This window comes from Lithobates pipiens, unplaced genomic scaffold (assembly GCF_037356315.1).
Source record: "Lithobates pipiens isolate NorthernLeopardFrog02 unplaced genomic scaffold, aLitPip1_a1.2 Scaffold_16, whole genome shotgun sequence".
Taxonomy (NCBI): domain Eukaryota; kingdom Metazoa; phylum Chordata; class Amphibia; order Anura; family Ranidae; genus Lithobates; species Lithobates pipiens.
In genome coordinates, this window is record NW_027507748.1 from 568,165,977 (window position 1) to 568,185,861 (window position 19,885).

Genomic DNA, 19,885 nt, shown 5'->3' on the forward strand with positions numbered 1-19,885 from the left:
AAATCTGTCGTGCCACGACTGACAAAGATGGGGATTCTGGAGCATGTACTGAAAGTACATGAAAGGCCAAAAATAAATACTTGGAGCACGCCGGAACAAATTTGTGCATCGTAGATGCAACCGAATTCGTATCGGAATGCGATACGCGACAGTGAAATGATTTCCCATGACAGAGGCACGAATCGGTGAGCCGCATCCTGCGACTGACAACGAACAGGACTCTGGAGCATGTACTGAAATGAGGCAGAAAAGACAACTGGGGTGCACCGGGACAAAACGGTGCATCCTGAATGCGACTGGATTCGAATCAGCATGGTAGGGGAGAGTGAAATGATTTAGAAATGGTTCAGCCTTGATATGGCACTGATCGGTGTCCAGTAAATTCACGAGCAACAGATTTGGAGCATAAAACAGCATGCCTAAAGGAAGCTGTGCCTTTGCATCGGCGTGAGGTACATATAAACAAAGAAATGTTTGGTATGATAACGTTACGGCTGTGTGTAGGATTTTACGAACGATTCGAAGTTTGATATCAAGGTTTAGCGACAAGATATCTACAATGCGTGAAATGAAAAGTCAACCAAAAACTCTACCTGCGACAGCCGAGCCAGACGCGTTGTACGTGAATTGCGAACGGAAACGAGAGCCTTGAAAAAAACTACAAAAAGCGGGAACTCACGGATGCTAATCAGTTTCAAAGAGTCAGCCTAGTGACGTACAAGAAGCCGACAAAGACCACAGGCGAGCGGGCTGGTTAAATACACAACACCCCCCCACATGTTAAGGTTACGCAACCTGGTCCCATTGCTATAATCTTTTTATACGGATTATAAACTGAAGGACCTATGAATAAATGGTTGTGGAATGAAACATCTGAGTGTCCATCTCTTATGGGGAAATTCACTTTGATATACAAGTGCTTTGGATTACAAAGTATGCTTCCAGAATGAATTAAATGATCGCAAGCCAAGGTTTTACTGAAAAAAAAAAAAAAAAAACCCAAACACCACACACACTTTTTGGGAGCCTGCAGAGCATTGCACCCGTAAACACACTATGGGTTAATTCACACATTGTAACACATCTGTCACCACAAGGACACACAGAAAACAGTTGTTTCCACATTCACCCTGCAAAGCAACCTGGGGCTTCACTGCAGCATGTGTGCATTTTAATAACAGCACACTGTACATTGGCCTTAAGGAAGTGTACATTTTGTATACTTCAAATGAAATTTGTTCAAAACAAAAAAGGGAACATGCGATGCGCCGAATCTTGCGCCACACTGCCCCCATAAAGCTGGGAACGGACAGCTAAAAACACTCTGGCAGCTGTCTGTTTTCTGTGTGTAAAGGAGCCTAACAAATTGAAGCCAAACTCCAGCTAACAATTTATAAGTTACATCAGTGTTTCTCAACTCAAGTTCTCAAGGTGCCCCAACAGGTCAGGTTTTCAGGCTTACCATTATTTTTGCACAGGTTATTTGGTCCATTTCGCTGCCCTAGTAGTTACCAGAGCCGTTTCATAAGAGGAAAATCCTGAAAACATGACCTGTTGGGGCACCTTGAGGACTAGAGTTTAAAAAAAATAAAAAAATAAAAAAAATAAAAACACCCCACTGGATTACATTGTTATTATAAGCACGCCTGGTAAATGGTTAGTCTTAACCCTCTAACTGCTACATTTGCAGGATAGCTTGTTCTGTTGAAAACAATCTTACCGAAAGGATCACCAGGCCAAAATAAAAGAATAACGTGGAAGTTCCATTTTTGGGTGGAACTCAGCTTTAACCAGTTGCCGACCGCCGCACGCCGATGTACGTCGGTACAATGGCACGGGCAGGCATAAGGACATACATGTACGTCCCTTGCCTCCCGCGGGTCGGGGGCCCGATCGGGCCCCCGCCCGGTGCCTGCGGCGGCCGGTTTTCGTCCGGGAGCGATCCGGGACGAGGGGGCGGCCATTCATTCATGGCCACCCCCTCGCGATCGCTCCCGACGAATAGAAATCCCCGGTGACATCACTTCCTCTCCTGTAATGTAAACACAGGAGAGGAAGTGATGTATTCTCTCCTCCGTGTCGGTATTTTCCGTTCCGACACGGAGGAGAGCGGATCGGTGAGTTGCACCAACACTCTACACACACAGTAGAACATGCCAGGCACACTCACACCCCCCCTTTACCCCCCGATCACCCCCCCCCCCCCAATTACCCCTGCCCCCCAGTCACAGTGACACCAATGTCATTTTTTTTTTTTTTTTTTGCATTGGTGTCATTTGTGACTGTAATAACTGTTAGGGCAGTTAGAGTTAGCCCCCTTTAGTTCTAATGTACCCCCCTAACCCCCCCAATAAAGGTTTAACCCCGTGATCACCCCCCGTCGCCAGTGTCACTAAGGCTGGGTTCACATTGCAGCGGTTTATGAGAACGAATGTGATTCGCACCGCACTGCAGTGCAAATCACATCCGATCTCTGTGCGATTCGAGTTCAGCCATTCGCCGCACCCGCCGCAAATTCGCACGGGACCCTTTTTTTGGCCCGCAGCAGAATCGGATCGCATGGGTGTTCACACCATGCGATCCGAGTTTGCAGATCGCACTGCGATATGCGAACTGATCTGGGGGTGTCAGTAACATTTCACTGACACTCCCAGCAGTTCGCATAGGGCAGTGTGAACTGCCGCCGGGAGGCATGCGATGCGGGAACCCGCCGCGCATTCGTGGCGTTCCCGCATCGCTCCAGTGTGAACCCAGCCTAATAAGCGATCGTTTTTCTGATCGCTGTATTAGTGTCACAGGTGACGCTAGTTAGGCAGGTAGGTATTTAGGTTCGCTGCAGCTTTTTATAGCGCCAGGGACCCCCATATACTACCGCATAAAGCCCCCTGATTGCCCCCTAGTTAACCCTTTCACCAGTGATCACCATATAACTGTTACAGGTGACGCTGGTTGGTTAGTTATTTTTTTATAGTTTCAGGGCACCCGCCATTTATTACCTAATAAAGGTTTAACCCCCTGATCACCCAGCGGGTGTCATTTGTGACTAATAACTGTTAGGGCAGTTAGGGTTAGCCCCCTTTAGTTCTAAGGTACCCCCCTAACCCCCCCAATAAAGGTTTAACCCCGTGATCACCCCCCGTCGCCAGTGTCACTAAGGCTGGGTTCACATTGCAGCGGTTTATGAGAACGGATGTGATTCGCACCGCACTGCAGTGCAAATCACATCCGATCTCTGTGCGATTCGAGTTCAGCCATTCGCCGCACCCGCCGCAAATTCGCACGGGACCCTTTTTTTGGCCCGCAGCAGAATCGGATCGCATGGGTGTTCACACCATGCGATCCGAGTTTGCAGATCGCACTGCGATATGCGAACTGATCTGGGGGTGTCAGTAACATTTCACTGACACTCCCAGCAGTTCGCATAGGGCAGTGTGAACTGCCGCCGGGAGGCATGCGATGCGGGAACCCGCCGCGCATTCGTGGCGTTCCCGCATCGCTCCAGTGTGAACCCAGCCTAATAAGCGATCGTTTTTCTGATCGCTGTATTAGTGTCACAGGTGACGCTAGTTAGGCAGGTAGGTATTTAGGTTCGCTGCAGCTTTTTATAGCGCCAGGGACCCCCATATACTACCGCATAAAGCCCCCTAATTGCCCCCTAGTTAACCCTTTCACCAGTGATCACCATATAACTGTTACAGGTGATGCTGGTTGGTTAGTTATTTTTTTTATAGTTTCAGGGCACCCGCCATTTATTACCTAGTCTCACTAGTGTACCCCTAAATTTAGGGGTGTCTACTTTCCAAAATGGGGTCATTTGGGGGGGTTTGTGCCATCTTGGCATTTTATGGCCTTCAAAACTGTAACGCCCTTAGAAAGCCTGAAGGCGGTGCTTGGTTTTCGGGGCCCCGTGCGCGGCTAGGCTCCCAAAAAGTCCCACATATGTGGTATCCCCGTACTCAGGAGAAGCAGCAGAATTTATTTTGGGGTGTCATTTCACATATGCCCATGGCATGCGTGAGCAATATATCATTTAGTGACAACTTTGTGAAAAAAAAAAAAAAAAAAAAAAAAAAAAGTTTGTAATTTTCCCGCAACTTGTGGCAAAATATAAAATATTCCATGAACTCAACATGCCTCTCAGCAAATAGCTTGGGGTGTCTACTTTCTAAAATGGGGTCATTTGTGGGGGTTTTGTGCCATCTTGGCATTTTATGGCCTTCAAAACTGTAATAGGTAGTGAGAAGTGAACTCAAAAATTTACGCCCTTAGAAAGCCTGAAGGCGGTGCTTGGTTTTCGGGGCCCCGTACGCGGCTAGGCTCCCAAAAAGTCCCACATATGTGGTATCCCCGTACTCAGGAGAAGCAGCAGAATTTATTTTGGGGTGTCATTTCACATACGCCCATAGCATGTGTGAGCAATATATCATTTAGTGACAACTTTGTGTAAAAAAAAAAAAAAATTTTTTTTTTTTGTCATTATTCAATCGCTTGAGGCAAAAAAATAAAATATTCAATGGGCTCAACATGCCTCTTATCAATTTCCTTAGGGGGTCTACTTTCCAAAATGGGGTCATTTGGGGGGGTTTTGTACTGCCCTGCCATTTTAGCACCTCAAGAAATGAGATAGGCAGTCGTAAACTAAAAGCTGCGTAAATTCCAGAAAAAACGTACCTTAGTTTGTAGATGTGACAACTTTTGCGCAAACCAATAAATATACAATTATTGACTTTTTTTTACCAAAGACATGTGGCTGAATACATTTTGGCCTAAATGTATGACTAAAATTGAGTTTATTGGATTTTTCTAATAACAAAAAGTAGAAAATATCATTTTTTTTCAAAATTTGCGGTCTTTTTACGTTTATATCGCAAAAAATAAAAAATCGCAGAGGCAATCAAATACCATCAAAAGAAAGCTCTATTTGTGGGAAGAAAAGGACGCAAATTTTGTTTGGGTACAACATTGCATGACCGCGCAATTACCAGTTAAAGCAGCGCAGTGCCAAAGTGTAAAAAGACCTCTGGTCATTTACCAGCAAAATGGTCCGGTCTGAAAGTGGTTAAATACTCTGAAGGCATCAAAACACACATAAATGCAAGGGAACTTAATCTGGGAAGCAGAATGGGTTTATACTTCCCAGATCATTTTTTTTTTTTTCTGAGTAACTACAAGGAAGATTGTTCCCTAGGCCTGTCCAATTGACTCCAGTATCCTAAGTCAAACCAAGCTTCACCTTACCTGTCTTTTTAAAGGAGTCATGGTGATTTGGTAAGTAGGGTACTTACCTTTATCCGCCAGGTGTGTTCAGACATAAAATAGATCTGAATCACGACATCTTTTATGGACATTTTTGTGGTACTACCAAGCCAATTTGCTGCTTATAATTATAAATCATATGCACCTTGAAGATTGTATATGCACTTTGATGATTTATTAAGCACTTACTGTTGATTGCACAGCAATATTGCTCTTTATGTTTATGGCATTTAACCCTAGTATATATTTATTTAGCGCCCCCTTATTCTATATACGATCCACTTCCCAGATAGTTTCTTCTGTCTTTAAATAAACCGAACACAGGAGGCTGGTGAAAATGGAGCCTCAAAGAGGTCCCCACCATCTCCATAGTCTAGAAACTGGTGTTGCTGCTCGCTGCGGCTAATCACATCAGGTAGTTTAGTAAAATGAGACCTTCTTTGCATATCACATAACTTACACACAGGAGGGAGTACGGCTGCAGTACCATTGTTCTACAATACCATCCACACATACGTACCTGGACACACACAAGTCATGGTACTCAAGCATAAACATGGGCCAGTCTGTTTCTGCAGATACTCACCAGCCAACGTTCCCCTAGTACACAGCACAATGCCCTAGTCTTCCTAGCACACAGCACAGGTTGAGAAGCAAACACACAATAATGGGACAGGTGCAGAGCAGTATTAATCAACCTCCCTCCACCACACCCACCTGTAACCCTTCTCTGCCTGGCTGCTTCCGGATTACATCATTTTGGAAAGCAAAGTGTTTACATTACATCATTACAGGCTCCCTAAACTTGGTGCACCATTAAAAGCTCATCGTCAGGTCACTTATGACAGCGTAATTGCATATGTTCATGTTCAAATGCTTAAGTCACACTACTTCTGGTGTTTGGGTTATTTAAAACGCAGGAAAAACGACTGGGGAAACAGTACTTCCCAGATCCAGCTCTCTCATGTTTAAATGTAATTGCATTTACATATGTTTACATGTGTTTAGACACCTTGAGGTCCCATTCACACCAGAAACTGCACATAACTTACTTTGGCTGCATGTTTACATGCATTTGAAGCACACTTAACGTTTCTTGAATGTGCTTTTCATGTATTTTGCGCTGCGATTAGCACTGTGTTCGCACTGCATTTTTATATTCATTTTGGGCTTGGCTTTCTTGACTTAAAGAGGCGCTGTGCGTGCTGTGTGTTTGAAGCGTGTTTGTAGTGCGTTTAGAGTTGCCACCTATGTAATTCATATGTGTTCAGGTTTAAAGGAATGAGGCGGCAACCCTAAGTACGTTCCCTGCATTTGAGATGTGAAAAATGCAGAATGCACTACTCTATTTTTTTTAAATACGCTGAAATGCACTACAGTGGTGTGAACTGTGCCCATAGGCTTACCTTGATTTTGGGCTGTCTATGCAGTTGGAATGCAGTCCAAATGCATCCAACTACAGCCAACTGCGTTCGGTGTGAAAGGGTCCTCAAGATAACTAATATGCTCCTGGACACGCAGAATTCTGATTTCTGTAAATGTAACTCTACTGAATGCACCTAAACACACATATACAAAGTGCGAATCATACCATTTTGGGTTCTTGCTAAGGATGAGCTCCAGCGTGTTCGCACACCTGACGTGCAGAGCCCGCCAGGAAGTTGGCACTGCACTGCGCTAATCACAGGCAGTGAGACATTTCCCAATCTCTGCAGCCGCTCATCAGGACAATGTCTCACTGCCTGTGGTTATCAGTGAGACAGTGCCGGCAGCACTCATGCAGCCCTAGACCATGACACTCCCACCACCATGCTTCACTGTAGGCAAGATACACTTGTCTTTGTAATGCTTACCTGGTTGCTGCCACACACGCTTGACACCATCTGAACCAAATAAGTTTATCTTGGTCTCATCAGACCACAAGACATGGTTTGTTCCAGTAATCCATGTCCTTAGTCTGCTTGTCTTCAGCAAACTGTTTGCAGGCTTTCTTGTGTATCATCTTTGGAGGCTTCCTTCTGGGACGACAGCCATGCAGACAAATTTGATGCAGTGTGGTCTGAGTACTGACAAGCTGACCCCCCACCCCTTCAACCTCTGCAGCAATGCTGACAGCACTTATCTATTTCCCAAAGAAAACCTCTGGATATAATGCTGAGCACGTGCACTCAACTTCTTTGGTCGACCATGGCGAGGCCTGTTCTGAGTAAAACCTGTCCTGTTAATCCGCTGTTTGGTCTTGGCCACCATGCTGCAGCTCAGTTTCAGGGTCTTGGCAATCTTCTTATAGCCCAGGCAATCTTTATGTAGAGCAACAATTATTTGTTTCACATCTTGAGAGAGTTATTTGCCATGAGGTGTCATGTTGAACTTTCAGTGACCATTATGAAAGAATGAGAGTGACCACCAAATTTAACACACCTGCTCCCCATTCACACCTGTGACCTTGTAACACTAACAAGTCACATGACACCGGGGAGGGAAAATGGCTAATTGGGCCCAATTTGGACATTTTCACTTAGGGGTGTACTCACCTTTGTTGCCAACGGTTTAGACATTAATGGTGTGTTGAGTTATTTTGAAATAACGGCAAATTTACACTGTTATACAAGTTGCAAACTCACTACTTTACATTGTAGCAAAGTGTCATTTCTTCAGTGTTATCACATGAAAAGATATAACAAAATATTTACAGAAATGTGAGGGGTGTACTCACTTTTGTGAAATACTGTACATCGGTATTTGTGGCACCCTGGATTCACAGCTCCTGCGTAATTATGTTTATAGAAATGTACTACAGAGTACATTGTACGCAGCTATACATGCATAAATGCTGGTACTTACCGTATATACTCGAGTATAGGCCGACCCGAATATAAGCCGAGGTCCCCAATTTACCCCCAAAAAAACTGGCAAACTTATTGACTCGTGTATAAGCCGAGGGTGAGACATGCCTGTCCATCCCTGTGTGTCCGTCCATCCCTGTGTGTCCGTCCATCCCTGTGTGTCTGTCCATCCCTGTGTGTCCGTCCATCCATCCCTGTGTGTGTGTGTGTCCATCCATCCATCCATCCCTGTGTGTGTGTGTCTCCATCCATCCATCCATCCATCCCTGTGTGTGTGTGTCTCCATCCATCCATCCATCCCTGTGTGTGTGTGTATCCATCCATGTGTGTGTGTGTGTGTGTGTGTGTGTGTGTGTGTGTGTGTCCAGCCTACCTGTGTCCCGAGCCTTTGTCCCGAGCCTCCGTCCCGTGCCTTGCCTCCTTGCCTCCGTGCCTTGCCGCCGTGCCTTGCCGCCGTGCCTTGCCGCCGTGCCTTGCCGCCGTCCCGTCCCGTCCCGTGCCGTGCCTTGCCTTGCCTCCGTCCCGTGCCCTCTTCGTCGGCGCCTCGGCGGCCATTGTAAAATTCAAAAGCTGCGCTGCCGCCTTCGCCTGTGATAGGCGGAACACTGAATTTCCCAGCAGCCTGTGTTCCGCCTATCACGTACATCGTATCATCCTCGTCCGTAGTACGAGGATGATACGATGTCCGTGATAGGCGGAACACAGGCTGCTGGGAAATTCAGTGTTCCGCCTATCACAGGCGAAGGCGGAGCTTTTGAATTATAGAATGGCCGCTGTCTGTCTGCTCGACACGCTGATCGAGCGGGCAGACAGCGATGACTCGAGTATAAGCCGAGGGGGGCACTTTCAGCCTCAAAAAAGAGGCTGAAAATCTCGGCTTATACTCGAGTATATACGGTATGTTTACATGTGTACACATATAAATGTTTTTTCATGAGCACAAAATTTAGCATTCACAATAATGCATCCATACATATTTGTGACACCACAATTACAGGAGTAATTTAATCTGTACAGCTACATTCCCTAATATATACGGGTGGTGTACAAGTGCCCTAAAGCCCCATACACACTATCAGTTTTTCTGCTGAGTTTTTGCAGATATGTATTCTTCTACATATTTTTGGTAATAAAAATCGCAATAAGCGCATATTTGTTTGTGCAAAAGTTATAGCAACTACAATATAGGGGAAAGATTTATGCCATTTTTATTATATATATATATATATATATATATATATATATATATATATTTTTTTTTTGGGGGGGGGGGGGTTTTTGTTTACTAGTAATGGTGGTGATACGCGATTTTTATCGGGACTGCTACATTATGGTGGACAGATCGGACACTTTTTTTGGGACCATTGGCGTTTATACAGTGATCAGTGCTATAAAAATTCACTAATTACTGTGTAAATGTCACTGGCAGGGAAGTGGTTAACACTAGAGGGTGATCAACAAGTTAATTGTGTGTCCTAGGGAGTGATTCTAACTGTGGGGGGAAGGGACTGTCTTAGTGAGGAAAGCGATCATTCATACTTACTACATATGAACAATAGATTGCTCTCCTCACCCCTGACAGCATGGAGATCTGTCTGTTTACACTGACAGATCTTAGTTCTGTCTCTGTGTGGCGCGATCGTGGGTATCCGACAGTCATCGCGACCGCCATGCATGCGCATCGGCTCTGGTGTCTCGCCGCGGGCACATGTGCGTGCCTCGGGTTGTGTACATGCGCCCCCTAGTGGTCAAAAGGCGACGCGATGTAAGGTAACGTAGTTTGGCCCAGGAGAGCCAACCTGCCGCAGTACAACTGTGGCGGTGGGTCAGGAAGGAGTTAAAAAGTGACATATTTACCTTTTTTTTAACAGCAGTAGGGACTTATGCAGACTATACATGGGTTGAATTCCAAACAATTTGTCTATTGAGAATGGAAAATTTTTGCTTTTTGTAAACTGATGATGTCACCATTGATTTCTAAATTTGACCAATCAAGCCTTCAATTTCACCTCATGTTATGGAAAAGAAAATTACTGGCTGGGAATTTTCTTTTCTTTCCAGGTTACAGCTCATGCGCATTTCTTTTTCAATTATATTTCTTGCACGCTTCTCCCATCATTGATTTAAAAAATAAAAATTCCAACATGTCCAATCACTCAAATTCGTTGGCTGCATGAAAATGATGGTTGCTGCGGCCCCACTTATGGTCAAAAATCTAAAGATTATTCAAAGGTTTAGAATTCTACACTTATATGGCAGGCATTGGCACTGCATATAAAGCACATTTTAGAACCAGAGTTGATCTCAGACGTGTTTAGATACCAACCAGAACCTGCCTAAGCTATTCTGCCAGAAAACTGTCACTGCGGACAGCCCGAGCTCTTGTATACAGGTGCAGGCGGGAATGCCTCCTCCACTATAACTGACTATCCACGGTGACAGCTTCCTGGTGAGATAGCTCAGACACTCATGTTCATCCCTAATAAGAACTGCCAGCTCACAATCACCCTGATGTGAACTTATCAACTCCTCTCATGGGTCTAGAGACTTCTTTACAAGCCTTACACCTTCTACAGGCCAAAAAGCCGTCTCTATCACAGAAAGATGGGATATGACTAGGGAGGTTCAGTACCATTTCACTACTAAGTCTCCAAAATTAGGAGCTTTACGGTAGATTAACTTCGGTTTGCTAGGAAGAAGATTTGTCATATATATATGAGTTTGAGGTTTTTTGCCTTCCTCTGGATCAACTGTGGGTATAAAATTGGGTATATTGGATTGCAAGAAATTTTTTATTTTATTTATTTATTGTTTTTAAGGTTGAACTGGATGGACTTAAGAGTTACAGAATTCTACACCCAAAGACCAACAAAGTGACAATAAGCAATAGTGTTTATTTTGATGAGAACCTATCACCAGAAACACTGATCCCTGAAAGCTGTGAAGTGAATATGCCAAGCAAACCAGAACAAAAGGTCAACCAAAGCGAACCTTTGCATGAGTCAGAACAAGAGGTGGAACTCACAATGCCTAATTCAAGTTCCTCACCAGATGCTGCTGAACTGCAGGCTCAAAAGGAAATCAGAAAATCCACAGACTACAAAGGGGATATCACCCGGCAAGCCGTCATACACTGTCAAAGTGCACAGCATACTTGAACCAACATCCTGGGAAGACACAGAAAAACTGCCAAAACATGAAGCCAATAAATTGAGAAGGGCGGCAGAACAAAAATTAAAGTCACTTTAAGAAAATAAAACCTGGACACTCACAGAGCTCCCTCCTAACCGCAAAACTATAGGAAGTAAGTGGACTTTCAAAGTAAAGTCAGATGCAGAAGGGAGTACCCACAAATACAAAGTCAGACTAGTTGCCCTGTTCCTTTATGCAGACATTAAGGAAGATCTCTACATGAAGCAACCACCAGGGTTTAAGCAAGGAGACAACCTTGTGTGTAAACTTCAGAAGAGCCTCTAAGGTCTTAAGAAATTTTCAAGGATGTGGAATGAGAAAGTGAACAAAGTGCTTACCAGAGAGGGACTCTCAAGAAGTAAAACAGACCCCTATCTCTACTCCAAGAATCAAGAAGACAAACAGATATACATCCGTATCTATGTTGATGACATTATAACCTGTTTTTAACAAGAAGGGGATTACAATCAGTTCACAAGCTGAAAGAAAGTTTTGAAATCAAAGAGCTTGGGAAGAGCTTAGCTACTATCTGGGAATCCAAATAAAGAGAGAAAAAGATGGAAGTTATCTTCTCAACCAATCTCAGAAAATCTCGTAAATCTTGGAGCAATTCCATATGCAAGCTGCAAAGGAAGTGAAAACTCCTATGGAACCGCAAAGCCACAAGTGGATTCATCTTCCAGTATGGGGAAGGAAGAATAAGTTGGTCTAGTCGAAAGCATGCAACTGTTGCTCTATCTTCAACTGAAGCAGAGTATATTGCAGCAGCACACGGATGTCAAGAAGCTATATGGATTTGTCAACTTTTTGTGGACATTGGGATAGATGTTAAAACCAATTCCCATTTTTGAAGACAACCAGGGATGCATAAAGCTTATGAAATCAGAAAGGGTCAATCCTGGAACCAAACACATCAACGTCAAGTATCACCTACTGAGGGACAATCAAGAGAAAGGTGTTATTGACATTCAATACTGCCCGTCAGAGGAGATGACTACTGATGCACTCACCAAGTCTTTGTTGATGGAACGTCATAGTTATATCCAGAATAAACTGAATATAATTTGACAAAGGATGTGCTGTTGAGAAGGGGGTTGTTGGAAGAACAACATGTAATGTAATATTGTTAATAAACTGACAATACTATATGCATTATACCTATCTATGCAGCAGGTGGCGCTGTAGTATTATAGTGTATAGTTCATGTTTTCTATGATATGACAGGATGTATTTTCTATCTTAGTGCATGTACTTGTACATTCTGTTTCCTGTTCATACATGTATTGCTAATCCTCCATAAAAACAAAGCTACTGCTGAATACAACAAGCTTCCAGCGTTTAATTTCTATACACTGCACAATAGGTACCTGGACCAATCACAGCACAGTATAGCACGTGATTAGTTGTAGCCAATCACAGATCACAAGCTGTCATGAATGGCAGCTAGGGATGAGCCGAACAACCCCCGATTCGGTTCGCACCAGAACTTTCGAACGGACCCCAAATTCGAACGAACTTTAGAACCCCATTGAAGTCTATGGGACTCGACCGTTCGAAATTAAAAGTGCTAATTTTAACGGCTAATATGCAAGATACTGTCCTAAAAAGGGTTTGGGGACCTGGCTCCTGCCCCAGGGGACATGGGTCAATGCCTAAAATGTTTTTAAAAATGGCCGTTTTGGCGGGAGCACTGATTTTAATGACGATTAAAGTGAAAAAAAAAGTGAAATATTCCTTTAAATATGGTGCCTGGGGGGTGTCTGTAGTATGCCTGTGAAGTGCCACGTGTTTCCCGTGTTTAGAACAGTCCCTGCACAAAATGACATTAAACAGAAATAACATCATTGAAAACTGCTTGCGGTTTTAATGTTATATCTGGTTCCTGCCATATGGTTGAAAATCATTGAGAAAAATGGCATGGGTAGCCCTCCCTGCCTATTACCAGCCCCTTTGGGTCTTGTACACATATTAAGGGGAACCCCGTACCCATATTAAAAAAAGGAAATGCGTGTGGCCCCCATGCCCTATATACTCAGAACAGCAGTATACAGGCGGTGCAAACAAGACAGGGACTGTGTAGGTTTGTTGTGTTAAGTTGAATCTGTTTGTAATTTTCAACTGGTACATTTTTAAAGTGTAGTTCCAGTCAAAAAAACTATTTTTAAGCTTTTTGGAAAACATAGGGAAGGGTTATCACCCCTGTATAATTTGTTTTGTCGTCCATCTTTTTTCACCTCACTTGCTGTTGTCTCCTTCCGTTTGCAAGTAGGATATGTTTGTAAGTTGGATGTTTGAAAGTAGGGGCCTGCCCTATATGCTCTGCAGAAATGGCGGAGCAAGGTGTTGGTTTTGCCACAACATTGTAAGCCCTCAAAGTAACTCTTGGTGGGCGCTGGAGTGCCCTGCTGTGAACGATTATATCAAGAATTGTAATTACATGCCAATGTTGAACAGTGGTAGAAACATTGACCTTTGGTGGTTGTGGTGCTGGTGCCACAACACTATAAGTCCTCACAGTTACTCTGGATGGGCACAGGAACGGGCCCTCCTGTGAAATATTATATCAGGAATTGTAATTACAATTTCCCTGTTAAACAGGGGCAGAAAAATTGGGCCTTAGGCACTGGTGCTGGTGCCACGACACTGCATCCTCTTCCATATACTCTAGTTTTATTGCAGGAATTAGCCCTGCTGCAAATCATTGCATCAAAAATTGTAATTAAACGCTCCTGTTAAACAGGGGCAGAAAAATTGGGCTTTAGGCACTGGTGCTGGTGCCACCACACTGCAACCTCTCCCATATACTCTAGTTTTATTGCAGGAATTAGCCCTGCTGCAAAGCATTGCATCAAAAATTGTAATTAAATGCCCCTGTTAAACAGGGGCAGAAAAATTGGGCTTTAGGCACTGGTGCTGGTGCCACCACACTGCAACCTCTCCCATATACTCTAGTTTTATTGCAGGAATTAGCCCTGCTGCAAAGCATTGCATCAAAAATTGTAATTAAACGCCCCTGTTAAACAGGGGCAGAAAAATTGGGCTGATGGCATCACCCAGAACCAGAAATGTTCTTCCAACATATCAGCGGAGGAGGAAGAGGATAGACAATCAACATAACAGGACAGTCACTCAGCATCAGCATAGGCAGTCTTGAAGGGATGTGATATTTAAAAAAAAATTATTCGGTTACATCAGCTTCAGGAGCTTGGTAGCTGTGGGTGATCCAAGACTGATTCATCTTGATGAAGGTCAGTCGATCAACTGATTCGGTGGACAGGCGCACCCTGTGATCGGTAACAAAGCCACCAGCAGCACTGAAGGTGCGTTCCGAAAGAACGCTGGATGCAGAACAGGCCAGTAGCTCAATTGCATACTGTGCAAGCTCTGGCCAGTGATCCATCCTCAAGACCCAGTAAGCCAGAGGATTTTCGGTGGAAAAGGTGTCCAAGTCTGACCTTGCCCCTAGGTATTCCTGCACCAGGTAAATCAGACGCTGGCGATGGTTGCTGGAACCGATCATACCTTGGGGCTGCGGACTAAAAAATTGTCTGAAAGCATCAGTCAGACGGCCACCTTCTCCACTGCTCCTTCTGACCGATGCCTCAGTAACACGTTGTCCAGGAACAGGAGTTTGTAACCTCCCAGTCTCTGGGAACGCGTTGCACAGACCTTTCTGCAAGGCCTCCCAGAGATGTCTCATCCTCTGCTCCCTCTGCGATGGAAAGATAAGGTCAGCAACCTTACCCTTGTACCGTGGATCAAGGAGAGTGGCCAGCCAGTAATGGTCCCTCTCCTTGATCCGAAGAATACGATGATCCTTCCGCAGGCTTTGCAGGATCAGGGAGGCCATGCAGTGTAGGTTAGCTGAGGCATTCGGTCCGGAGTCCTCTGGGTCACTAAGGGCAACATGATCCGCAGCTACCTCCTCCCAGCCACGTACAAGTCCACGTGTTTCTTGGGACTGTAAATCATCCCTACAAGACTGCTGCTGCTGATGCTGAGTGCCAGCCTCCACCTCCATGCTGACACAATCATCCTCCTCCTCCTATTCCTCCTCCTCATCCTCTTCCTGTGTGATGGGTGGCACAGCAGGAACACTGTCTGGATAAAGGGGGCCTTGAGAGGCAAGGAAGTCCTCCTCTTCCTGCCTCTGTTCTGCCTCAAGTGCCCTGTCCATTATTCCGCGCAGCGTATGCTCCAAGAGGTGGACAAGAGGTACAGTGTCACTGATGCATGCACTGTCACTGCTCACCATCCTTGTGGCCTCCTCAAACGATGACAGGACAGTGCATACATCCCTGATCATGCCCCACTAGCGTGGTGAGAAAAAACCGAGCTCCCCTGACCCTGTCCTGGTGCCGTAGTCGCACAGGTACTCATTGATGGCCCTCTGCTGCGTGTGCAGCCGCTGCAGCATGGCCAACGTTGAGTTCCACCTGGTGGGCATGGACATCCTGTAAGCCGGGGTACCTGCCCAAGAACCGCTGCACCACCAGGTTAAGGACGTGAGCTACACAGGGCACATGGGTCAGTTGTCCATGTCAGAGGGCGGAGAGGAGGTTGGTGCCATTGTCGCAAACCACCATTCCTGGCTTAAGCTGGCGTGGCGTCAACCACCTCTTGGCCTGCCCCTTCAGAGCTGACAAAACATCCGCCCCAGTGTGGCTCCTGTCCCCCAAACAAACCAGCGCAAGCACGGCATGGCATCGTTTTGCCTGCGTACTTGTGTAGCCCCTGGAACGCCTACAGAGCACCGCTGGTTCTCAGGACAGAGCACTGGAAGAGGCCATGGAGGAAGAAGAAGAGGAGGGGGTGGAGGAGAGAGGTGTGTCACAACCAATGTAGCATTTTGGAGGCGTGGTGGCGGAACAACCTCCAACACTACTGCACCTTGTCCTGCATCCTTCCCAGCTGCCAGAAGAGTGACCCAATGGGCCGTGAAAGACAGGTAACGTCCCTGTCCATGCCTGCTGGACCATGAGTCAGCGGTAATATGCACCTTACCGCTGACCGCCCTGTCCAGCGAGGCAAGGACATTGCCTTCCACATGCCGGTAGAGAGCCGGAATCTCCTTCCGTGAGAAAAAGTCATAGCACAGACTGGGTCTCACATTTGCCAAAAGTACAAGCAGTCCTAGACTCTATCCGGGAAGCTGGGTTTACGGCCAATCCAAAGAAGTGTACCATTGGACAGGAGGAGGCCAAATATCTTGGGTACACTATTGGGAGGGGGGTGATAAAACCCCAAGTCAATAAAGTCGAGGCCATACAGAGTTGGCCACGTCCCAACAGCAAGAAACAGGTACGAGCCTTTCTGGGAATAGCTGGCTATTATCGACGATTCATTCCCCATTTTGCTTCTCAGGCTGTGCCCCTCACCAACCTGACAAAAGGGAAAGAGTCGGTTATGGTTAAATGGTCCCCAGAGGCTGAGGAAGCATTTCAGTCCTTAAAAACAGCCTTATGTAGCCAGCCAGTGTTGTACTCACCAGACTTCTCTAAGGACTTTGTTGTACAAACTGATGCATCAGACGTTGGGTTAGGAGCAGTGTTATCCCAGGTCTGGAACGGGGAAGAGCACCCAGTCATTTACCTCAGCAGGAAGTTGAAGTCCCATGAGGTAAATTACTCCACGATTGAGAAGGAATGTTTAGCAGTGAAGTGGGCTCTAGATTCCCTTCGGTACTATCTGCTAGGTAGGCACTTTGACCTGGTGACTGATCACGCTCCTTTAAAGTGGATGGCTCAAAACAAGGAGACCAATAGAAGGGTAAATAGGTGGTTCCTAGCCCTACAGGAATTTAACTTTACAGTTAAGCATCGCCCTGGTGTTAAAATGGGGAATGTGGATGCTTTGTCTCGGATACATGCGTGTCTGGCTGCTTGTGTTACAACCCCAAGGTTGAAACAAGAGGGGGGGGTATGTGGCAGCATGCAGGTAAAATCACCTGGTTGTATTCAGGATGGGAAATATGTGTGTCCTAGATTCAGGCTTTATGCAGACTTTTACAATTAGAGGGGAAGAGTTAATGAGCCCAGCTGTAGTAAGTGGGCTCATTAAGGCCTCTACAAAAAACCCCAGCATGCATAGGGAGATGCTCCATCCTGGAACCAGTTTTGTGTGTATAGACTGGGGAGTCTGAGATCTGTTCTGTGCGGTGAGTTAACGCCTGTGTGGCAAACCCCTACAATAGAGACAGGGACTGGGGCAGCACAAGGCTGCACCCAGTTGTTAGACAGGGAGTCTACGTGTGTAGTTAGAGGTCAAGCTGACCAGGATTTATTTTCTTGTTTTATTTTGTTTGGCTGTTATATGTATCACTGCATGTAGCCTAAATAAACCGGATCTTTTGTTTTTTGCACCTACACCGCTGTCTGCTGTGCCTGACTTTGTGTTGTGAACCCATCCAGGGGGTCACACACACCCGCTACCGAGCGAACCCCCTCACAGTTGGTGGAGAATGCGGGCAGTTTTTTTTTTTTTTTTTTGTTAAGGCCAGCATGGAGGAGATACTGAGACAGCTGGCTCTAGCAAATGCAAGCCAGCAGCAAACAAATGCAGCTTTACAAAAGAGCCTTGCAGCTCAACAACAAGCCCAGCAGCAGGCAAATGCAAATCAGCAGCAGACAAATGCAACTTTGCAGCAGAGTTTGGAAGCTCAGCAACAAGCCCAGCAGCAGACAAATGCAACTTTGCAGCAGAGTTTGGAAGCTCAGCAACAAGCCCAGCAGCGATCTGAAGCCCGCTTCATAGACCTGTTGCAGAAGCAAGAGCAGAATTTTCAACAGCAAATAGAGACATTGATACAGCAACGTCCGCAGACCAATGAAGCAAGTGGGTACAATAATACCGCAACCTTTGGTGTGAGCCGTTTACTGACAAAAATGACTGGAGAGGATGATCCGGAGGTGTTTTTGACCACATTTGAAAGGACTGCTGAAAGGGAAAAGTGGCCTAAGGAGCAATGGGCTGGACTGGTGGCCCCTCTGTTAACTGGGGAATCGCAGAAAGCTTATTATGACCTAGAGCCTGACCAAGCAAAAGACTATGTGGTGCTAAAAGCAGAAATATTGGCACGGCTGGGTGTCACCCTGGCAGTCCGGGCTCAGCGTGTGCATAACTGGACTTTTCAGGTTGGAAAACCTCCCAGGTCTCAAATGTATGATCTCATTCACCTGAGCAGGAAGTGGCTGCAGCCAGAGATTTTGACCGCACCAAACATTGTGGAACGTGTGGTTATGGATCGTTTCCTGAGAGCTCTTCCTACTGCCATCCAAAAATGGGTAAGCCATGGAGACCCAGAAAATGCAGATAAACTTGTGGATCTGGTTGAGAGGTACTTGGCTACAGAGAACTTGACCACCTCTTCCAGGGACTCACGGACTTTCTCCCCTAAGACCAGATCATCCCCAGTGGCGAGTAAGATGACTCCAAGGGGTGAGGGCGGAGAGAGTGAGAGGGTGGGAGTTCTACCTAAGGTCTGGCGGGAGCAGCCCAGGAAGCCCATGCTGCAAGAGGCAGCGGAAAAAATTATTTGCTACCGCTGCCGGCAAGAGGGACATATTGCAGCCAATTGTCCAGTTGTGGATGAGCCTATGCAATGTGACTTTATAAGGGAGAGACGTCAGTCGCTGTTTGCGACAGTTGCATGCACTGCCATTCGGGGACCTGAGAAACATTTATGTAAAATGTGTATTAATGGTAGACATGTTGATGTGTTGCTAGATTCAGGTAGCCTGGTAACATTGATAAAAGCTGAATTAGTTACTACAGAGGTCTCTGGGAAGAACAGGGTGGCTGTTATTTGTGTGCATGGGGACACCCGAGAGTATCCTGTAACTTCAGTGTTTTTTGAGACCCCCAAAGGTAACCTCTCTCATCAGGTGGGGTTAGTGTCTCAGTTACCACATGATGCTATTGTGGGAAGGGATTTTCCAAAATTCTAGGAACTCTGGGATTGTCCTGAGGCCCCCATTGGTGCCCCTATAAACCAGGAAGATGACCAGAATTCCTCTGGGAGTGGTGAGGACTCTCCTGAATTTCCCTTGTCGGTATTGGCGGGGGAAACTCGAGAAACTGGGGAGGAGCCAACATCCTCAGATGAAAACATGCCGTCTGTGGAGTTTTCGGATCTTGAGGTTCACAGGGAAAATTTTGCCACAGAACAGTTAAAAGACCCCACCCTAATAAAGGCACGGGAAAATGTGGTGAAAATAGATGGCGAGTTAGTGAACCCAGATAAGACTTGCCCTTATCCTTACTTCCTTATGGAAAGGGACCTGCTATATCGAGTGGCTCAAAGGGCAGAAGAAACCATTGAGCAACTTGTAGTGCCCAAACCTTACAGGAAGTTGGTGTTAGAATTGGCTCATGGACACATTCTGGGAGGTCATCTGGGGACAGAGAAAACCAGAGAGAGGGTATTGCAGAGATTCTATTGGCCTGGGGTCATGAAGGAAATAGAAAAGTATTGTTCCTCCTGCCCTGTGTGTCAGAAGTCGGCACCTATGCCACATTTCCGTAACCCACTGGTACCTCTTCCTATCATTGAGGTCCCCTTTGAGAGGATCGCAATGGATTTGGTAGGTCCG

The 19,885-nt window shown here is 45.8% G+C and overlaps 1 protein-coding gene across 3 annotated transcripts in view; it reads right to left on the bottom strand.

Annotated features, from left to right (window-relative positions):
• The window catches only part of SMAGP (small cell adhesion glycoprotein), a 53,276-nt gene that overhangs the window by 22,388 nt on the left and 11,003 nt on the right, over nt 1-19,885 (bottom strand). Inside the window, exon 1 of one of the 3 annotated variants that reach the window (XM_077483686.1) lies at nt 5,843-5,966. The exons of 1 other annotated variant lie outside the window; for it this stretch is intronic. The gene's annotated coding sequence lies outside the window, so the exon portion shown is untranslated. Of the gene's footprint in view, nt 1-5,776; nt 5,806-5,842; nt 5,967-19,885 lie in introns of those variants that run through there. One more of the 3 variants, XM_077483688.1, reaches the window with a different exon arrangement.